The sequence below is a fragment of the Macrotis lagotis genome, chromosome 6 (genome assembly GCF_037893015.1).
Source record: "Macrotis lagotis isolate mMagLag1 chromosome 6, bilby.v1.9.chrom.fasta, whole genome shotgun sequence".
In the NCBI taxonomy this organism is placed as follows: domain Eukaryota; kingdom Metazoa; phylum Chordata; class Mammalia; order Peramelemorphia; family Peramelidae; genus Macrotis; species Macrotis lagotis.
This window is the reverse complement of record NC_133663.1, coordinates 100,577,359-100,597,915: the sequence shown is the minus strand read 5'-3', so window position 1 is coordinate 100,597,915 and position 20,557 is coordinate 100,577,359. Positions and strand designations below refer to the sequence as shown.

Genomic DNA, 20,557 nt, shown 5'->3' with positions numbered 1-20,557 from the left:
ATAAGAAAATGTCTGAGTGTATTTATAAGTAGAACAAGCTTAGTCTGTATATAGAGACAGCTGACTCAAGATAAAGTAATAATGATAATTATTAGAATATTAATAGTATTTGGTGGAACTAGGTGATACAATGGACAGAGCACTGGTACTGGAGCCAAGGAAACCTAAGTTCAAGTCTGGCCTCAGACAGGTAATAATTACATAATTTTGTGACATTGAGAAAGCAAAATAACTCCATTGGTTTAAATACATAAAATTTAAAAAGAATATTAATAATATTAATTGAAAAGAGAAGAAAAATAAATGAATAGTGCTAAAATATAAATATTTATAATATAAATAAAACATTTTGGGTTTTCTACAATTTGATGACAAAAATATGTACCATGTGGTTTACTCATTTAACTTGGGGACTTATGTCCATTTATCTGTTTCAAGTCAAATGGAATCATTCTTTTATTGGAATCAATTTTTACAGTATGATAATGGTATTTTTAGTGTGCAAGACACAGGGAAGTTATTTCCTCACCAATAAGTGTTCATCTACTATAGTCTTTTAACTTTAATAGGAGTCATTTATATGATATTTAAGGAATTGTAGAAGTATTGTACCCCCAAATTTTTCAATTATTTAAAATATTTTTGTCTTATTTATTTAATATTATTACAATAATCTTGTGAGAGTAAATGTAACCCCACACACACAAAAAGATGAGAAACCTCAAGAACAGTGAGAGAGAAAAAAAATATATACTTCAGTCTGTGGTCAGATTCCTGCAGCTCTATCTCTGGGATGTGAGTTGCTTTCTTTATCATAAATGCACCAGAGAAGTTAGTTCAATATTTTTCCCACAGTCACTATTACTAGCTGCATTTTCCTCCACTCTATTCCTCCCCACTCTCATTTATTCTATTTTCTCTCTCCTTCCATCTTATCCCTGTTCAGAAAAGTGGTGTATTTGAGTACCTTCTCCCACAATCTTCACTCTCTTCTATCACCTACTCCTTCCCTCCCCCCATTCCCCATTATCCCATCCCTTTAATCTCATTTTTCCCTAGGCTGAGATAGATTTCTATACCCTATTAAGTGTGTATGTTATTTCCTTTTTGAGTCATTCTGATGAGAATGAAGGCTCACTAATTTCCCCCATCTCCCACCATTCCATTCCAGTGTAAAAACTTTTTCTTGACTCTTAGGTGAAATATCTTAGCTCCTTGTACCTCTCCTTTCTCTTCCTCTCAGTATTTTCCTTTATCATCCATTGACTCCATCTTTTTACGATATTGTACCATGATATTCAGTTCTTTCCTCTGCCTTGTCTATATGTGCTCCTTCTAACTGTTCTTATAAATGAGAAAGTTCATATGAATTATAAGGGTCTTCTTCTCATGCCGGAATATAAACATTTCAGCATTATTAATATCCTCAAAATTAGTTCTTCTCATCCACATCCACCAAGTCCTGTACTTAGAGATCAAACTTTCTGTTCAGCTCTGGTTGTTTTAATAGGAAAGTTTAAAAGTCTCTGTTTCATTGATAGTCCATCTTTTCCCTGAAAAGAGGATGTTCAATTTTGCTCAGTAGTTGATTCTCGGTTATAAACCAGGATCTCTTGCCTTACAGAATATCATATTCCAGGCACTAAGAGCACTTAATGTAGACAATGCCAGGCCTGTGTAATCCTGACTGTAGAGCCAGAGCAGTTGAATTGTTTATTTCTGTCAGCTTATAGTATTTTCTCTTTCATGTGGGAGTTTTGGAATTTGGCTATAATATTCTTGGAAGTTTATCTTTAGGAATCACTTTCAAGAGGTGATCAGTGAATTGCCTCAATTTCTATTTTACCCTCTGCTTCTAGGGCAATTTTGCTGTATTATTTCTTGAAAAATGAAGTCTGGACTCTTTTCCTGGATATGACTTTCAGGTAGCCCAATAATTTTTGAATTATCTCTTCTGGATCTGTTTTAAATATCAGTAGTTTTTTCCAATGAGATATTTCAAATGTTCTTCTAATTTTTGCTATTTTTGTATAGTTTTATTTCTTCCTATTTCTCACAAACTCAAAAACTTCCCATAGTTCCATTCTGCATTTGAAGGAGTTATTTTCTTCTGAGAGTTTTTTTAAACTCCTTTTTCAACTGGCTAATTCTTCTTTTTAAGGCATTCTTCTCCTCATTTGCCTTTTGTGTTGCTTTTTCCATTTGGCCTAAACTGCTTTTTAGCATATTATTTTCTTCAGTATTTTTTGTATTTTTTTCACCAAGCCACTAACTTGGTTTTCATGATTTATTTGCATCACTCTTGTTTCTCCTCCCAATTTTTCCTCCACTCCATTAATTGCTTTTCAAAGTCTTTTTTGAGCTTATCCTTACCTGAGTCCATTTTCTATTTGTCTTGGAGGTTTTGGATACAGAAACTTCAACTTTGTAATCTTCCAAGTATGTATTTTGATCCTTCATGGAACCAAAGTAATTTTCAGTGGTCAGATTCTTTGTTTTCTGTTGTTTGCCCATTTCCTCAGCCTTTGACTGATTTACTGCACTTCCAAGGTTTTGAGTTTTTTTGGAGACAACCCACAGGAGGCTTAATTCCTCCAAGGTCTTATAAGAGGTTCTAATTGCTCTCTTGCCTGTGCTCTGTTATGTAGATGACCATAGGCCCTCCCCTCTGCCCTGGAGCTGTGAAGAGGGTCCCAGCTTGGCTATAGTGGTATAAGGGCCCAGACTACAACCTGGATTTGAGTGTGAGCAAATAGCTGAGACCTGTCCCAGGGAGAGCAGAGAGAATTCTGTAGTCTCCCCTGAAGTCCTTACCATCTGTAGGCTGTGCTCCAGAAGTGCTGGATGGCTTTCCCAATTCATGCTGCAGGTTCTCACAGCAGGGCTGCTTTGAGGCCAGTACTCAACTCCATGCTCACTGTGGTGCAGCAGATTTCTCTCACCATCCTTTTCTGCTGTCCCCAGTGATCTCTGGGCCAAAAGGTCAGGAAACTGTCCACTCTTCCATGGACCCAGATGCCCCCAGGGACCTAGGCACCTGGCCGGCTAAGCTGTGGTTCTTTCCTGGTGAAACAGACCTTTCCTGGGGACCTTCTAAATTGTCTTAGACTGGGGAATTTTATCACTTTCTGCAGGTTCTGCCCCATCTAAATTTTGTCTAGAGTTATAATATGACAGCTTTTGGAGTATATTGGAGAACGAGTTTCCAGTAATCCCTGCCTTCACGCTGTCATCTTGGCTCTGCCCTCCATTTTTTGAGTTATTAAACTATCAATTCAGACTTGTCAGATTGCAAGAAAAAGGATATCTCCCATAATATTTTTTATCTTAATACATGGACTCATAGTTCAGAATTAGAAAGGGAAATTTCAATTGTAACATTTAGTAGAGTAATACACTCAATGGTTTACAACTGTGTTTAGGTCCTGATGTCTAACTAATTCAATCAAAATATGCCCATATACTTTAAATGTAGTTCTTTTTCAAGTATATAACTGATGTGATTAAAAATTTTATAACTGTATATCCATATGTGAAACACAGTAACTATTCAGTCATTTTATTGAGGATATCTTTGAAAATTAATGTCATTGGAACTTCAGGATATTTTTCTCTTCAAGGTGTATTCATCCAAAAGAATATTTTTGAAAATTCAAGTTAGAGAAATAAGATACTCAGTCTCAATTTATCTGACTCTATAGAAGTAGTGAACATAGTTCAGTCGCTTATGGTTATAATTATATAACCATCCCCATGTATAGAAACTTAACAAAGAGAAAATTGCATCTCAATCAAGAAAATTTCTTTTTAATCTTTTTTTTCACTTTTTTATTTCTCAGTTACTAAATTTCAACTGGAAACTTACTTTATTCCATTGTACCTTCAGATAGAGAAAAATAAAGCAATTTGATATCTTAATGTCCAAACATGGAATGAGATAAATAGATTTCACAGATCACAGATATGATAAAAACATTATACTTTTCATATATTGCTCAACTTGTATCAACAAAAATTTATTTGGATTGTATAATAGGTAAGGAACTAATTGAATACTGATGGTAAAAAAGAATTTATTGCCTAATAGGCAGTGACAATTTGGAAGATGTGTGTATACACACACACACACACACACACAAACATACATATATGCATAATATACATTTACACAAATAGATGAATGTATATATATAATGCATCTATATCTATGTAAATACAAATTCAGATGTACTCACAGATGTACCATGTACTTGCATATTCATCCCCAAGTCTGGGAAAATGTACTCTCCATCTAGAAGCAGAGCCATTCTTTAAAAAAGAGTTAAAATTAAAATATTAGGCTGGGAAAATGAGAAAATAGGAAAAAAAGGATTAGCATAGAAAGACACTATAATGAAAAAGAAGATCCAAACATACAATCAGCAATAAATTAATTCAAAGTTCCTTATACCAACCCTCCAAGAAAAATATGGATGGATCTCAGACCATGGAAGAAATCAAGGAGGATTTTGAAATTAAATCAAGAGAGCTGGAGGAAAAAATTTAGCAGAGAAATGAGAGTCACACATTATAATCATGAAAAATGAGTCAATATCTTTGTAAAGAAGACAAAAAAATTTGAAGACAATAGTACACAAAAAACATATTAGATGACACCAATATAGTGCTGATACCAGAAAGACTAGAAACAGACAAAGAAAATTATAGACTAATCTCCATCATGAACATTGATGTAAAAAACTTAAATAAAATTTTAGGTTTCAGTGATTTATTACAAGGATAATACAACATGACCAAGTAGGATTTATAACAGGTATATAAGGATGTCTCAATATTAGGAAAATACTCAACATAAGTGAATATATCAATAGCAAAACAAAAAGAAATCATATGATAATATCAATTGAAGTTGAAGGAGCTTTTCATAAATTATTTAAAACACTATAACATATAGGAATAAATGGAATTTTCTGTAAAATAATAAGCATTATCTATCTAAAAAAATCAATACATATTCCATATAATGGGGATAAAGTAGGAATTCTTCCAATAAGATCAGGGGTGAAACAAGGATGCTCATTATCATCATTATTATTAAATAGAGTGTTTGAAAAGATAGCTTTAGAAATAAGAGAAGGAAAAGAAATTGAAGGAATCAGAATTGTCAGTGTGGAAGTAAAGCTTCCACTCTTTGCAAATGATATGATGGTATACTTACAGAACCCAAGAAAACCATCTAAAAAAAACTAATTGAAACATTTAACAAATTCAGCAGAGTAACCAGTTATGAACTAAACCCATCTAAATAATCAGTATTTCTATATATGACAATGAAACCCCCAAGCAAGAGAAATTCCATTTAAAGTAACTGTGGACAACATTAAGTATTTGGGAATTTACCTCCCAGGATAAAGTAAGAAATTGTATGAACACAATTACAAAGCAATTATCACAGAAATAAAGTCAGATCTAAACAATTGGAAAAATGTCAATGGTATATGGTTAGATAAAGATAATATAATAAAAATTGCAATTCTACCCAAATTAAATTACTTATTCAGTGACATACCAATCAAACTATTATAAGTATTTTACCAAGCTAGAAAAATTGTAAAAAAATTCATCTGGAGCATAAAAAAGGTCAAGAATTTCAAGGTAACTATGAAAAAAATGCGAAGAAAGGTGACCTGACTCTGCCAGATCTAAAACTATGCTATAAAGTGGCAGTCATTAAAATGCCCTGTTACTATGAAATAGAATAATGGACCAGTGCATTAGGATAGGTTCAAAAGAAACAATAGTAAATGATTACAGTAATATTTGTTCTATGATAGCAACTCACTATTAAACAAAAATTGCTGGGAAAACCAAAATAGTAGGGTAAAAATTAGGCACAAATCCACATCTCACATCCTTTATCAAAATAAGGTCATAATGGTCATAATCAGAAAAGGATTTAGACATGAAATGCAACACCATAGGTCAATTAACAGATCAAGAAATATTTCTGTCAGATATATGGGGAGAAATTTATGACCAAAGGAGAAATATAGTACATCATAAATTATCAAATGAATGAATTTGATTATATTAACTTAAAAATTCTTTGCTTTAATAAAACCAATGCTGCCAAAATTAGAAGGAAAGGAGAAAGCTGAGAAAAAAACTTTCACAGCTAGGGTTTCTGATAAAGTTTCATTTTTAAATATACAGAAGATTGCATCAAATTTCTAAGGTAATTGATAATTGATAAATTATTGATAAAAGATTGATAAAATATAAATTGATAAATTGATGAAATGATAAAAGATCAATGGAAATGAACAATTTTCAAATGAAAATATTAAAGTTAGATATAATAATATGAAAAAATACTCCAAATCATTACTGATTAGAGATATGTGAATTAAAACAATCATGAGGTTCCAATTTCTCACCTATCAGATTGATTAAGATGATAAAAAAGAAAAATTATCACTATTGGAGAGGTTGTGAGAGAACTGGGATATTATTGCATTGTTGGTGGAGTTGTGGACTGATCCAGACATTGTGGAGAGCGATATGGAACTATGCCCAAAGGTCAATAAAACTGATCGCACACTTTGACCCAACAATTCCAATAGGCCTATATCAAAAATGGGAAAGATCCCACATGTTCCAAAATATTCACAGCAGCTCTTTTTGTAATGAAAAATAATTGAAAAATGAGAAGATACTCATCAACTGGGAAATGGCTGAACAAATAATGGTTTATGAATGGATTTTTTTTTTCACATGGCAATGGGGTTAAGTGACTTGCCCAAGGTCATACAACTAGGTAATTATTAAGTGTCTGAGGCTGGATTTGAACTCAAGTCCTCCTGACTCCAGGGCTCTATTTACTGCACCACCAGCTGCCTCATTTATGAATGTTAAGGAATATTATTGTTTTTTAAGAAACCATGAATGGCCAGAATCTAGAGAACCATGGAATAAATACAGAAACTGATGATGAACAAAGGGAGCAGAACCAAGACAATATTAACAACAATATAGTCTCAGCAGTTCAGAGATGTAGGACAACCCAGGGAGATCTGTTATGGACAATACTATCCACATTCAGAGAAAGAAAAACAAAACAAAACAAAACAAAAAACCTATAGAATCTGAATGAACAATTCATTCACTTTTAAAAAATTTATCTAATGTATTTTTTCCTTTCTTATGGATGTCTTTCTTTTCCCTTAATCCCAATTTATCATTGCGAAATACCTATTCTATAAACATGTAAAACATAAATATTTATGTTTTCTCATCTAATTGTTCACTGCTGAGTGGAGGGGGTATGGGAAGGGAGGGTAGAAGGAAATCACGTACCTTAAAATATGCGTATGTTACCTAGCTGTGTGGCCTTGAGCAAGCCACTTAACCCCATTGCCTTGAAACAATCTAAAAAAAAATTATGCATATTCATGTGGATGAATGAATTTTTTTTAGGTTTTTGCAAGGCAATGGGGTTAAATGACTTGCCCAAGGCAATACAGCTAGGTAATTTTTAAGTGTCTGAATTCAGATTTGAACTCCAGTCCTCCTGACTCCATGTCTGGTGTTCTATTCGCTGTGCTACCTAGCTGTCCCCATGTGGATGAATGTTGAAAAAAATTTTATAAGATGCAATTGGAAAAATAAAATGAAATATCAATTGAAATAAAAATAAAATTAAAAAACATTCTAGATCAAATGGCAAAAATATGAAAAGTCATAAAGAATAGAATTGTAAAATTAGAAAAAGAGGTTTAAAAAAGCTTACTGAAGAAAATGATTTCTTAAATATTAGAATTTAGAAAACTGAAGTCAATCTATTTGCAAGAAATCAAGCAAATCAAACAAAACCAAATGAATCAAAAAGTACAGCAAATTGGGCAAACAAGTGATCAGGAAAGTAGATACAGGAGAGATAATTTAAAAATTACTGGACTACCTGAAAGTCATGAATAAAAATGGAAATTTGGTCTGATATCTTAGAACTAGAGGGCAAAGTAGAAAATTTAAACTGTTCATGAATTACCTCCTTAAAGAGCTTCTAAAATTAAAACTCTCTGGAATATTAAAGCCAAATTTTAGATTTCTTAGATCAAGGATAAAATATTGCAAGCAGCTAGAAAGAACTAGTTTGGAGTCACAGTTACAATAATACAATATTTAATAGCTTCTACCTCAAAGGGCTTAAAAGTTTATGTTCTGGAAGGCAAAAGAGTTTGGATTATAACCAAGAATCAGGAAAACAGCATATTTTTTCAAGGGAAAAAATGGACATTCAATGTGAATACAGGACTTTCAAATTTTTCTTTTTTAAAAATTATTTTATTGATTTAAGGCAATGGGATTATGTGACCTGCTCAAGGTCACATAGCTAGGCATTTACTAAGTATCTGAAGTCAGGTCCTTCTGATTCTAGGGTTGGTGCTCTATCCACTATACCACTTAGCTGTCCCTCAGATTTTTCTGATGGAAAAGTCAGAGCAGATTAGTAAATTTGACTTTTAAGTACAAGACTCAAAAAAAAACATGAAAACATAGACAGGAGAGAGAAATCAAAAATACCTTAATAATGTTAAACTGTCTGCATTCCTACATGATAACTCATGGCAATTTCCTGGTAACTCATAAGAACTTTTTCATTATTAGGACAGGTACAGATATATATATATATATATATATATATATATATATATATATATATATATATATATATATATATGTATATGTATATTTGTATACACACACACGGATTTATCTGTATGTAGATATAGGGACAGAAATAGATAGAGGTCATTGGATTGATTTGAATATGGTGGGATGTTATCTAAAATATTAAAATTAAAAGGTGAGTGAGAAATATACAGGGGGAAATAAAATTGGAGTTCCAAATAAAATTGGAAAAGAAAAAAAGATTGCACTGAAAGTGAAATGGAAGATGAGGGGGAGAGAGTGAACCTTACTCTCAATATAATTTAGTAAAGGACGGAACCACAAAGACTTGATTAAGTAGAAATTAGAAAAAGAGAAGAGAAAGGAAATGAGAGAGGAGGGGATAATAGAAAAGATTAAGGGAAAAGATAGCCAGAAATAAAACACCTTTGAGGAGGGACAAGGTGAAAAGAGAGATGATAGATTCAGTGGACAGAAATGCGTTGGAGGGAAGTAATAATATTCCCTGAAAATAATACTACCTGAAAAAGAATTGAAGCAAGTTTCTCTTATAAAGACTTTATTTCTTAAATGTATAGAGAATTAAATAAAATTTTGGGTAAAACAAAGAGTCATTCTCCAACTGACAACTGATATAGGAAAAATCTGGCTCTGAAGTTTATCTCCCTTCTGATTTAGCATTACTTTCCTTCCCAGCTTTCAGTTGAAGTGTTATAAATTATACATAGTCATATGAAAAAATAGTCTGAATTCCTTTTGTTGAGAGAAATGTAAATTAAAATACCCATTAAATTTGCTAATAGCACGGAAATGGAAAGTGAAAATGGTGTTGGGAAGATGGGTAAAATCAAACATTATCGCCCTGTTATTTGAATTCCAAATTCATTTAAACAGTTTGTAGAATAATTTGTAACTACCATATTTCCTCATGTATAAGATACACCTTTTTTTGAAAAATTTGTGTTCTAAAAACTGGGAGCATCATAAAGTGGCTATAGATTTTTTTACTTGATTTTCCCACTTTTTCATGTTTGTTTTTGAGCTCATTGCTGTAGATTTTTTACTTGCATTTTCCAACTTTTTGTGCTTGTGTTTGTGCTCGTGTTTCACATTTTTTACCAATATAGTGTTATGTTTTATCACATTCTGCCCAGAAATGGCTGAGAAAACATTTCATTCAATGCTAAATTCAAGTTGAAAGTGCTGAATTTGAATCAGAAGGTTTTATTCCTTTAAACAAGGTGCTAATCCACATTCCCAATATATTTTCTCATAACATTTAATTAATTTATTTTCAAAGATAGTTTTCAACATTCATTTTTTTGCAAACTTTTAAGTTCCACATTTTTCTACCACCCTCCTTTCCCTCCTCCCTCCCCTTGGGAACAAACAATTTGAAATATAGTTTGTCCATGTACAATTATTTTTAACATGTTTTCTTATTAGTCATGTTGTTAAATAAGAAATAGAACTAAGAAGTAAAACTGTGAACGAAAGAAAATATATAAAATAAAATTTAAAATGTGAACATGGTATGCTTTGCTCTTGTGTTCAGAATTCAGTTTCTTGTATGAGTGAGGATATTTTTCTTAATAGGTCTCTCAGGATTGTTCTTGATCACTGAACTGCTGAGAGAAGTTGTTCCATCATAATTGATCCTCTCACAAAGATTCTATTAATGTGTACAATGTTCTCCTCCTTCTGCTCACTTCACTCAGCATCCATTCATAAGAATATTTCCATGTTTTGTCTGAAGGCAGGTCACTCATGATTTCTTACTGAACAATAATGCTCCATAACATTTATATACTATATTTTGTTCAGACAATTCCTGGTTGGTGTACATTATAAACTAGTATTACACAAATTTCAAAATATAGCTATTATTTAAGCTTATTTTTATTTTTCTCTTTCATTATCGCTTTTAATTAGATCTATTTTGTTTTTACCTTGTCTGAGATTAGAATTACTACCCTGTTTTTTTGTTAAGGTTGTTTTTTACATCAGTGGAAGTATAATATATTCTGCCCCAATCTTTTATCTTTACCAAGTTTGTATCTCTCTACTTCAAATGTGTTTCTTATAAAATATATATTGTAGGATTCTGCTTTATAATCTACTCTGCCGTCTGTTTCTGTTGATAGGAGAGTTCATCCGATTCACATTCATAGTTAAGATTACTAACTCTATATTTCCCTTTACCATATCTCTTGCCTCTGTACTTTTCTTTCTCTGTTGAGTCCCAATTCTGGACTCTTATGTTGAGTCCCACTTCTTGACTCCCTCAGTCTTTTCCCAGGTAAGCATTGGAGGGGCAGGAGACAAGGAGAGGCAGCTTCTCCCTTGGCACTGAGGTCACCAAGGTCTCCAAGTACTCTTTATTCACCAGAATGCAAGTGCTTAAATAGACTTCTTAGACCCTAATCCACTCCCACTCCTATGGTACTTAGTAAAACAAGGTTCTGATGCTCAAAGACACCAGGTGATGATAATGTATAGTAATCCCACACACAACAGTCCCTAACATATCCCCCTTCTTGTTTATAAAACAAAATCATTACATAATGATACCACATAAATTGTAATAAAAGTTCAAAAATAGTGCACACAAATGTGAATTTAACAAAACCAAATATTCCCAGATTCCTTGAAATACATTTCATCCCCAATTTACAAAGATTACAAAGTTTTTTTCACAACAAAAGAACCTTTCAAAGCAATCAAATTCAAAATTCAAACTCAAAGGAGTAACATTTAACTTTATCTAACTATTTCAGAGTTTAGACACTAATACACTCTCAACACAGAAAGCAACTCTTTTGTATTTCAAATTTATCAGAATGGGTTTGTTGGATACACTGGCTGACACCAAATCTCAGAATATAGAAATATTCTCTCACCTTTCTAGGCCAGTAGAGAGAGGTAAAATTCCCTATATATGTTCACATACACACATACACACAAAACCAATCAAAATTGATCAACAGAAATATAAGACATAGGCACAGACTTCATTTGAAAGACAAAATCCAAATTTCCCAGTCCCAGAAAAAAATTCTTCTTCTTCCCCTTTTTTCTTAACTAATTAAAACAAAGCTTCCCAATGAATAACCTATTGAAAAACATAGTCATTGCCCAACCACCCTTTCCTCCTCAAATCAGGAAAAAGGCATGGGGTCCTTTGATTTCTAAAATAAGGTTTTTGAGACATAGGTTTGAGTTCAAAGTTCCAAAAAGAAAGATTTCCCTTCTACACTCCCCCCCCTACAGAGAATGAAAGAGAGTATTTGAAATCATCTAAGGGGTTAACATCAGTACAACCTGGAGTTGCCACCCCTTGTGAACACTAGCCATCACCAAAACAAAATGTCCAACAGCATGTGACACTTTTGCTCTCAACACAGGAAGGAAGCAATTCACAGTCTTCTATTGCCCCAGCAAAGGTCTTGACACTGCTGGCTGTAGGCTGAAAAGTGAAACTAGCTGTATTCCTTGTAGGCATCAGGGTCTGTGTCAAAGTTTTTATCAAGGTGTATCAGGGTCTTCCACAATGAAAAGCAGTTTCAAAAATTCCCCGTAGGTTTAGGGATTTGGATTACAATTAATTGGCATAGCACAATCAGGGTGGCAGCCACGCCAAAAGGAACAGCAAGCAGGTCCTCTGCATCCTGTTTATGGTACTGGTACTGACTCCTGCTGAGCACGAAGCTTCATCCCCTGTGGCACTGACTTGGAGATTCTACCTCCCGCTGATTCCTCAATGTTAAATAATTGTTTTCTCACTTTTGCTGGATCCTCTTTGTTTAAAAATCAGCCCCCTAAGTAACAAATCAACCTGTTGCTTTCTCCAGAATCCTCTGCTCTGGAATGTCACCTGGTTATCTTGCTTGTATCTACTATGTCTTTATACTGGACTTCACTCAGATAACTCTGCTTTTATTGTCCCTTTACATGTACCATATGTTTAATCCCTGTTGGAGGCCATATGTTGAGCCCCTGTCCTGGATTTTTATGTTGAGTCCCACTTCTGGACTCCTTTAATCTTCCCCAGGCAAACATTGGATGGTCAGGAGACAAGGATGACAAAGGAGACAAGTACTCCATCAAGATCTCCAAGTGTTCCGTTTATTCACCAGAATACAAGTGCTTAAATATCCTTCCCAGACCCCAATCCACTTCCACTCCCACAGCACTTAATAAAGCATATTTCTGATGCTCAAAGTTACCAGGTCATGATAATTTACAAGAATCACACACACACAACAATCCCTAACATTTCTCTTTTCTTTTTATCCCTCTTCCCTAATTCTTTGCTTCTTACTGCTGCATCACTCAATCTGCCTTTTCTTCTATTGACCTTTCCTTTTCATTTCATTTTCTTCTTTTACTTTTTTTCTTTCTCATTACCTTTCTTTACTTTCCCCTTCACTTTTAACCACCATAAATTCTTTGAAGTCCAATTAGGAATGTATGTCAGTTATTCCCTCTTTGAGCCAAATCTATAAAGAGTAAGATTTACTCGTGTCTCATATCATTCCTTTCCCCCTTTTCTATAATAGGTCTTTTCTTCCTCATCATGTGATGTTATACATATCCTCTAATGCCTTCTTCTCTCTTTATAATGATCTTTTTCATGTCTTGTCTTAAACCTCTATTGTACCAACATTTGCTGTCAAAGTATATTGCTTTCATCTGTCCTGATAGAAGTATAATTCTCAAGGGTTGAATGAATGATTTATGTTTTATCGTATCATAACCACTCTGTCCAACATCCTCTTTCCAAGTATCCTCACTACAACTGTTCCATTAGAAATACAATTCTCTCTTTTTGCAGTGGCCAAGAATTGGAAATTGAGGGGATGCCCATTAATAGGGGAATGGCTAAACAAGTTATGATACATGAATAATATGGAATATTACTATTCTATAAGAAATCATAAATGGTCAAACTCTATAAAAGCATGGAATGACTACAGGATCTGATGCTGAGTGAGTGAGCAGAACCAAGAGAACAAGGCATACATTAACAACAACATTGTTAGAAGATCAACCTTAATGGAAACAGCTCCTCTCAGCAGTTCAGAAAGCTAGGACAACCATATTAGACTGGCTATGGAAAAAGCTATCCCCAAACAGAGAAAGAAAAAAAAAAAGAAAAAGTAAAAGCACCCTGTATTGTGATTTTAATGAGGTTTGGAATCGTTCCTGTAAATGACACTCTTACACAGTTGAAAATGAAAGTATTTTAATAATGCAAGGAATAGATTGCTTACAATATTATTCTATACAGCAAATAATATATATATATATATATAAGAGAAAGGATTATTAATACTATAACAAAATTAGAAGAGAAAGATAAAGAAAATATCACCAATTTGGGGTAGCACCAACTCTTAATCGGTTTGGCTGGATAATTTCCATTCAATAGCCATGAGTCCCAAATGGGAGAGTCAAAGGCAGAATGTCTTCTCCATGGGTGGGATTCCCTTTCTTCTGCTTCTTCTCCTTCTTCATCTTCATCTTCATCTTCATAATGAATGATTGGACTCTTAGGATATTTCTTAGGGGAGAACAAAGGTTTGTTGCCAAATCATTTGAAAAGGATCCCAGAATTCTTATCATGAACGTAGGAAGTCAGTAAGTGTTATGACATTAGGAAGATGTCATATGGGGCCTCAAGACCCAACATAATTAAATACTGTGAGAATAGCCAGTTCTTTTCAGTACTGTTCATGTTCCAAGGAATGGCTAGTTCCTGGGACTCTACGAATGAGGTCAGATGACATAGGACATGTTCCAGGGGGGAAGGACACATTCTCATGCAGGCTCAAGTGAAATAAGAATTTCATTTTCTTATACATTTGGGCTTAAGGTCACGAGAAATATATGAGGATGGGTCTATGGGAGTAATCTGATTATAACAATTACAAATGCATAATAATAGGAAGAAAATCATTAATGATAATATAAGAATAGCTAAACTGTTAAAATATTTAGTATAAAGAAGTATAAGTGAAAAGGTAACAATTTGGGTACCCAAGTCAAATTCTTAATAACATCTGTATCGGGGAAAAGTAAAAAACATCTCCCTGTCAGAGCAAATTCTTAAAAACATCTGTATCAGGGTAAGAGCAAAAATCATCACCCTGCCAATGTAGGAAAGAGATGTTAGCAAGACATCCAGAAAAAGGGGATTTCTGTGAGACAGAGGCTAAATCAGTACTATTATTAGAGATTAAACAAATGTATTGGGAAGATACTTCATATAACATTGAAAAGTTAGAGAGAGGATATACAGTTAAGTCACATAGGTAAGGGGAGTGTGAGAGAAGGCCGGGCTCCATCTGCCGGGTCATCATCCCACACACAATACCTTGGTTAGTAAAAGTACAGTCCTGTAAAGTATGAGTTACATTGTCTTGATCTACATAGTTGCTATATACATGTGGCAAAGCAAAATAATCATGTAACACAAAAGAAACCACATGGAATTGACACATAATTTTCCACATATGAGCTTGATAATATACTACAGTCCCACTACAACAAAGGGGAGTACATCGAGTTTGTTCAGGTTTAGTTGTTTCCAATATTTAACCATTCTAGGGAGTACACTGTACCAAATATGGGTATCTCCTTCTTGTAACAACCTTTGAGCATTCTCTTTTTATATTAAAGTGTACATATTTTGTAAAGAAAATTTGGTCCATTTAAACAGGGAACTTATCTGGGTATCCATCTGTATATTAGCTAAAATGCTATTATTAAAAACTTGTTAGAATTGGCCTTGGTATTTTAAAGTATGTTGGTGTGGCAGGATTGTTGTGGGCAACCAATTAGCATTAATTGTTAAAGTTTGAGATACATCTTGTCCAGCACTGTGCAGTCTGCTGGCCAAGGTCTCAAGAGCTATAGAATTTACTATACCCAAACCTGTTCCAACTCCACCAAGTAGGGTATCATACCAAGCTCTTTTAAATCTATTACAGGGCAATAAAGGTGGGAAGGACACATTATAATAAAGTACAATTTTATGTTGAGCAATAGATACATCTACACAAGATTTAGGAACTCCTACTACAGAAGGAGGATGCTGATTAGGTGGAGTCTCTGGTAACAATGATATATATTGTATCCATGATCCATGTAGTTCTGTTAACTATAGTGGAAGCATTAGAGCAGACTAAATACTGGTATCTATTTTCAGTAGTAACATTTATTTTATAAGTAGAGTTATCTATATTCCACTGTGTACAATTCTTAATTAGTTCTTGTTCCATTGTTGATGGACAACTTTCAATTAATCTGTTACACCGTGAGGCTGGGGATGCAAAGGGAAGAGGAGTAATACAACATGAAATGTCAACTAAGGAAGAGATAGTAAAACTTAAGTTTTAAGAAGGCCCTTTCAGGATATAGGACAAAGGAGTTTGATAAAATGTAGCATTAGTGATAGTCCAATTAGCAATGTTACAAAGTTGAATGCAGGGCAGGTGTAATTTCCCTGTTGTGAAGAAAACAACAGACGACCACCATTTCAATTGGATCTTGTTCCCGGAGAATCTCAACTGGGCACCCAGAGTCCAAGTCTGTACTACAACATAAAACCAGAAGCCTATAAAACACTTAATACCAAATGAAGATTTGGGTTAGTGGAACATGATGCCAAGTGTCATCTCCTGAATAACAAATAATAGCTGTATTATTATTCCCTTGGGCTATTAATTCAGCTGGCCTAGGAGCATCTGTAGGGTGTTGTTTTTATCCATACTTTTGCTCCTGGGATTATCTTCTCAGGTAAACATTGCATTTCATCTGAGCTACCAAATCCTTGATCCCCTCTAGTAGTCTTATCAGGGAATTGGTTTTTTTCTGTCCATTGTTCAATGAGGTATGGTAATATAACCACCTGACATATCCTCTCCCCAGTCTTACAGCAGTAGGTTTCATACACATGGGAACTTTAATTTCTCCTCTATAATCATTATCTATTACTCCTCCCCATACACACATGTACCTGTGCCTTATTGGCCAAGCTGGATCTAGAAAATAGCTGACCATAATATCCAGTAGGTAGTTTGACCCCAATATCGGTATTACATAATAATTGGCCTTGAGATTTTTTCTTCCACATCATGTATTACATATAAATCATAGCCTTCAGACCCAAGTGAGGTCCTCCAAGGTTTCCTAGCATTATCATGAAATCTCCACCATTATATGGTGGGAATATAGAATTGCTTTCCTTATTTGTAAGTTAGGAGTCATCATTCTGGACAATGGAGTACCTTCTCCATCAGCCAATGGTCTATTATTTAACTGTGTCAAAGTTTCAAATAAAATTTCCTTCCATTTCTTTAAGTTATTATCCCCCAATTTCTTTAATCTTTCTTTTAACAGGCCATTCATCCATTCAATGAGGCCTGCGGCCTGTGGATAGTAAAGGATATGATATATCCATTCAATATTATTGCATTCAAAATAAGCATCAATTTCCTTTCCCTTGAAGTGAGTTCCATTGTCACTTTGAATTTGTATAGGGGTTCCATAGCATAAGGAGATGATATCTAAAATCCTACAAGTATTCTTTTGGGTTGCCCGTCTATATGGGCAAGAAATTAGTATTCCTGAATAAGTGTCTACACAAATACAAGCATATTGGCACCCTTGATTTAGAGGTAATGGGCCTATATAATCAATCTGCCAAATTTGGGCAGGCAAAGTGCCTCTAGCCAATTTTCCAGTTAAAGTTCGAGGTATGGAGCACTGATTGAAGAGCTGGCATTGGGGGCACTCCTGAGTTATCTGTTTAAAAATATCTAAGGGAATATTAATTCCTCTAGCCAATGCCCACCTGTAAGAGCAAAAGCGCCAAGATAGCCTGTGGTGATGTGAATCCATTTTTCTAGCGTCAAATCACCCCTATTCTCCAGGGGCATCATTTGCAGGGATTGTCCTTCTACTTTTGAGAGTTCATCAGCTTGGGCATTATATTCATGTTCCACCCAAATTAGCTTTCACATGGGCATCTACATGAAACACAGACACAGTAGTATACTGGACCAAAATGCATTTTTCTTTCTACATTTTCATAAGCCCAAACTCATTTCCCATAAAAATCCCAATTTTTTGCATGTCACATGGTCATCTAAGTAGTTAGGCCATTTGCCACTACCCAGGTGTCTGTAAAAAATATGACATTGTCTCCCCTTCTCTTGTTTCAATACTTGACATACAGCTATCAGTTTTGTCCACTGACTGCTTTCCTGCTCTTTCTAAAATATTATTTGTTACAGCCTTCCAATACCTAATTTGTCCTAAATATTTAGCAGAGCCATCTGGTAAACCAAGTGTTTTTCTTTTATTCGGGACTCAAGGCATCATATCTTTGATTCCATTTGACTGGTGAAACTGCCTTCTGAGGGGGAGTGGTCAGTGGAGACTGCACTGAGGTTGATTCAGATACTTTCTCAGGTGGGGAGAGACACCAGATTCTCTTAGTTTAGTTCTGTTCTGTATGTACCATTTCCATTTAATTATGCTGGACTTCTGTGCATGTCCTATCTTATGAGAGATCAGAGTCTCCATTTATCCAGCTCACAATAGTTATTTGGGGCCTTTTCAGAACTTCATTATTTAAAGGGAGCTTTTCAGTTTCTACTAATGCCCAATAAGCAGCTAGCAATTGTTCAAAAGGAGTTCTCTCCCACAGGTAGCAGTCTAATATTATTTTTTTTTAATTTCCCCAATCACTTTTAAGAACACATCTCAATTTAGTACAAATCTGGGTTGCCAATCCCAGAAGAAATTCCATAACTTATTAGTTGATTCATAGCTCTCTATGTTCTTTCCTACTTTACATTCATTTACAATCAATTTACAAAACTTCCAAAACCAGTATCTTATTTATACAAAGTCAAACTTGCTCATACCTTCATTCTATGTGCATTAGCTTCCATACATTAAAAATAACCTAACCTTCTCTATGCCTCCTTATTTTTCTTTGCACCCCCTTTCACTATTTTCTTTACAGGTCCTTAAATCCAGTATTCAGACTGCACAACTTTCATTTTCTCTTAACATACTATTTAAGCATATTTCAGACTTTTTCACCCCTCCTTTCTCCTTCTTTTATTTTAACACATAATGTTCATGACCAGATCCAATGATTCATTTAAAACCTTACTTTTGCAGCTAAATAGGCATAGTTCTATTTACAAATTCTTGGGCAAGATTTTTCAATGTCCCTAATTCCATTGTATACTTAAAATTTTACAGATTGTAATCATCTTTGTACTTTTGCAAGAATAGTTTCTCATCAGGTAAATTGAGAGACATCCCCCTTAAAATGTAGTAATATGTACTCTGAGAGAAAGGGAACAATTATCACTGAGTACTCCTTTTTTGAGTAATTGACCTACCTTCATCATTATTTTAACTTGTTTTACCTAAATTTCTTTTCCTCCCAAGCCTGTAATTTTAACAGACATTCCATTTCTAAATATACTAGGATTGCCATCCATCAAAGAGGTCTCGCCCCAATTTCAAAACAAAACAAAGAAGCAAACTTTAGTAACAGTTGTATATCCATTTTTCCAATTTATAATTAATTAATCTTATGAGGGACCAATAGTTCCTCTGTCTGATCTCCCTTACTGGGGTTTGGTCCATATCTACTATTCTCCTTTAAAATGTTCTAATGAGGTATACAAGGAGGGAAGAGGAGGGGGGGAGGGGGACAGAGCATTAGGCTCCACATTCAAGGGAGAAACTTTTCCTTTATCTCCCACTTTCTTATCCAAAGCTTGACATACCTTCAGATATGCTGTTAAAAGAGCCCATCCCCTTCTGCAAATACCATTCATCTCCTTTCCCTTTTCTATGGCAATTTTACTTAAGCACTCAGGAAGTTGGGGAGGCTTTCCAACCCTAACACGGCTTCCCCAAGCTTCACATGAGCCCATGTTTTGAGCCCAAACCTTTGCTAAAGAAGGAAAAAGGGGGAGGTCCTCCCATTCTGGTACTTCGACAGGGACAGGGGTCTCTGTACTTTTCTTAACTAGAGGCATTTACACAACGAATGCTGTTTGTTTCACCAATTTAATGTGTGATTTTAATGAGGTTCAGATTCGTTCCTGTAAATGACGCTCTCACATAATTGAAAATGAAAGTATTTTAATAGTGCAAGGAATAGATTGCTTATAATAATATTCTATATAGCAAAGGATTATCAACACTATAACAAAAGTAGAAAAGAAAGATAAAGAAAACATCACCAATTTTGGGGAGCACCAACTCTTAATTGGTTTGGCTGGATAATTTCCATTCAACAGCCACGAGTCCCAAATGGGAGAGTCAAAGGCAGAATGTCTTCTCCATGGGTGGGATTCCCTTTCTTCTGCTTCTCCTTCTACTTCATCTTCATCTTCATCATCTTCATCTTCATAATGAATGATTGGAGTCCTAGGATATTTCTTAGGGGAGAACAAAGGTTTGTTGCCAAATTAAATTGGAAAGGATCCCAGAATTCTTATCATGAATGTAGGAAGTCAGTAAGTGTTATGATGTTAGGAAGATGTCATATGGGGCCTCAAGACACAACATAACTAAGGTCAGTACTGTGAGAATAGCCAGTTCTTTTCAGTACTGTTTATGTTCCAAGGAATGGCTAGTTCCTGGAACTCTAAGAATGCGGTCAAATCACATAGGACATGTTCCAGGGGGGAAGGACACGTTCTCATACAGGCTCGAGTGAACTTACTCATATAAGAATTTCATTTTCTTATACACACCCCTTCAGAATCTGATGAACTCTTTATAAAAATTATTTCTCATTTATTTCCTTCCCTTAATCCTAATTCCT

The 20,557-nt window shown here is 34.5% G+C and overlaps 1 pseudogene; it reads right to left on the bottom strand.

Moving 5' to 3' along the window:
- The window catches only part of LOC141492165 (transketolase pseudogene), a 91,878-nt pseudogene extending 72,220 nt beyond the window's left edge, over positions 1-19,658 (bottom strand).
- Positions 19,659-20,557: the final 899 nt, after the last annotated feature.